We start from the raw sequence: 2,989 nt of genomic DNA on the forward strand, positions 1-2,989 counted from the left end.
TCAGTTTTTCAGTTCCCTCCTTGGGTAACTTATTTCTCTAAGACAATAAAAGGAGCGTGGATTTAGGGGGAAGTTAAATGATATGCTGCCAACAAAGCTATTAGGCCCTAACACAGGGCCTGCCAACTATCAAAATCACAATACGAAGATTTGTGTGGGCTTGTGAACACCATGTGACATTCACTTCGTGCACAGAGTGGTCACATGGTAGAAAGGCTTGATCCCATTTGGTCCTAGCAGCCAGAGTGGGAAAAGTTTTCAATTTGCTCTGTAGAAACTGCTGCACACTCTGAAGGGCACCAGATGAGCAGGATGTCTCAAGGAAAGGGAAGAGGGAAGCTGCCACTAGATCCTGGAGCAACATCCACTGGGCAACATAGTGGATTCAGCAATTTCTGCAGCACTGAAGAGATTTCAGGCTTCCTCCAGACAACCGTTAGGAATTTGGTATTTAATTTCTTTACTTTTATGTGTATGAGTATTTTTTCCTGCATCTGTGCAACACATGCACCAGTACCCACAGAAACCGTAAGGGGCCAGAGGATCCCAAGCCTAGAGATTTGAGTTGTACACTGCCACGGAGATGCTGGGACTCGGGTCCTCTGGTAGAACAGAGGATGCTCTCAGCCACTGAGCCATTACACCAACCCCATTCCCTATCCTGTTAGGATTCTTTCAAACCTGTGAGAGGTGCGACACTCCTACTTTTATTATGGCCATTTGCAGTAGAAACGGAAGAGAAGTTAAGCTTTAGCAATGGCAGGAAGGACAACAGAAGCAAAGGTGGTTGCTCTATACTCATTGCACAGACACTAGAGCCAGAAAAGATATCCTCTCCGACGCTCTAAAGGACTGTGATTGTCAGTCCCATGACGGCCAGGGTTGACTAGAGAGAGGTTCTGAAGATTCAACCTTTTTCTTTCAAGGTATAAGCTTTCAAAAATTATTTATTATATTTGTTTCTCTGATGCTTGTGTATATGTGTGGAGGTCAGAGAATAATTTTGGAGTCAGTTCTTTCCTTCCACTATATAGTTCCAGGGATAGAAGTCAGAGGGTCAGGCTTGGGCGCAAGCCCCTTTGCCGACTAAGCTACCTTACTAGCTCACAGGCATTTTTAATTGTCAAATGGCACCATATATTTTGATTGTGCCAATATGACGTTATGAAGTACTTAAACACTAAAGATAGAACGGTTACATCCTCCTAATTACAAATATGTGACCATGTGGACTTGTCATTTTAAGTGCTAGCAAACGGTACCCACTCTCCTTACATGTCTCAAGGATGAAGTATGTCACTATATCCATAGTTGAAACATGCTCAAAGGGCATGGGGTCCCCAATGGAGGAGTTAGAAAAAGGGCTGGAGGAGCTAAAGGGGTTTGCAACTCCATAGGAAGAACAACAATATTAACCAACCAGACCTTCCAGAGCTCCCAGGAACTAAACCACAAACCAAAGAGTACACATGGGGTGACCCATGGCTCCAGCCACATATGTAGCAGAGGATGGCCTTGTTGGGCGTCAATGGGAAGAGAGGTCCTTGGTCCTGTGAAGGCTCAATGCTCCAGTGTAGGGGAATGCCAGGGTAGGGAGTCGGGAGTGGGTAGGTAGGATAGGGTGAGGGAGGATAGGATAGAGGGTTTCCTGACAAGAAACCAGGAAAGGGGATAACATTTGAAATGTAAGTAAATAAAATATCCAATAAAAAGAATAAAGAATACAAGGGGGGGGGGGAAGTGCTCAGGGGAACAGAAGAGATGGCTTAGCAGTCAAGAGCACAGCCTCATCTCCCCAGGTTCAATTCCCAGCTCATATGGTAGCTCAGAACCATCTGTAAGTTCAGTTCCATAGGCTCCGTTGCCCTGCTCTGTCTCATTAACAGGTAAATGAAAGGGGCACAGAGGAGTGACAAGACTCCTTGCCATCCCGAGAGAGCAGGCTTTACATCTAACCCTCCAGCAGGGCACAAATGTCTATTTATTTGCTTCCTGATTTATGCAGGAATTGATGGAACAGCAGTTATGTTCCTGAAACCTAGGGAACAACAATTAGCTGGATGGACACAGTCCCTGCAGCCATGGAACCAAATACTTCATTCTGCAGTCTGTGAAAACATGCTTGCCATTTGTAGTAATTTACTGTATATATAGATTGGTACCTGGTTTAGAGGGAAGTTTCAAAACAACTCTTGCTGACATTAATGAGCTGTTATGTCATGTGAATTGGTCCGTACTCTATACAGGACAGAAAGTGTCCCCACTGGTTGTCCTTGCTTCTGGAGAACTGCTACACTCAAGTGAAGGCCACTTCCAAAGGATGGCACTGTTTGTAAGTTTCCCCTCTAGACTCCAGGAACTTGGTTCATTTGAGATAAATGCCTGCTTCCATTTAGAACTAACTAGAAATTCTGCCCGGTGGAGGGTTGGTTTGATGCTGCTCTGTATTTAAATGCTAAATACTGGCCCTAACAGGTCTGGTTGCCCTAGACATGCGGATCCTAGCATACACCAAGTGATACTATGTAACCTTGCTCCTCAATTTAAAACTATTGGTTGAAATAAAGTAGCTATAGCCAATTACTGGGGAGAATAAGAAGAGGCAGAGTTTTCTGGTCCAGTCTATTTGGAGTTCTGTAGGCTTCTTGTATGTTCATGGGCATCTCTTTCTTTAGGTTAGGGCAGTTTTCTTCTATAATTTTGTTGAAGATATTTACTGGCCCATTACATTGGGAGTCTTCACTCTCTTCTATACCTATTATCCTTAGGTTTGGTTTTCTCATTGAGTCCTGAATTTCCTGGATGTTTTGGGTTAGGAGCTTTTTGCTTTTTGCATTTTCTTTGACTGTTGTGTCAATGTTTTCTAAGGTGTCTTCTGCCCCTGAGATTCTCTCTTCTATCTCTTACATTCTGTTTGTGATGCTTGCATCTATGGCTCCTGACATCTTTCCTAGGTTTTTTATCTCCAGGGTTGTCTCTCTTTCTGATT

This window comes from Mastomys coucha, unplaced genomic scaffold (assembly GCF_008632895.1).
Source record: "Mastomys coucha isolate ucsf_1 unplaced genomic scaffold, UCSF_Mcou_1 pScaffold20, whole genome shotgun sequence".
In the NCBI taxonomy this organism is placed as follows: Eukaryota; Metazoa; Chordata; class Mammalia; order Rodentia; family Muridae; genus Mastomys; species Mastomys coucha.